The following is a 297-nucleotide window of genomic DNA, read 5'->3' as shown; positions in this document are numbered from 1 at the left end:
AGGTAGGGATGCACGCTCGATTTAGACAGAAACGGTGCAGTGTTTCTTAACTTCATAACATGATTATAACCGCTGTAATTCACCTTATCCTATCGATATCTGAAATCACAGGACTTTAAGCTTTCTAATGATGTGCTGCATGACCGTGTTGGTGATGATTTAATGCTTGCAATTCATAAAAAACAATTCATGAAAACACGTTGTGGAAAAACACGTACCGTTTGGGGAACCGTGCTCTCAGAGAACTTCTGGGACTGTTTTTGGGGGAGTTCAGTCTCTAAAAGTATTAATACTTTG

The sequence above is a fragment of the Etheostoma cragini genome, chromosome 11 (genome assembly GCF_013103735.1).
Source record: "Etheostoma cragini isolate CJK2018 chromosome 11, CSU_Ecrag_1.0, whole genome shotgun sequence".
NCBI lineage: Eukaryota > Metazoa > Chordata > Actinopteri > Perciformes > Percidae > Etheostoma > Etheostoma cragini.
The sequence above is the reverse complement of the archived record's forward strand: the minus strand, read 5'-3'. Positions refer to the sequence as shown.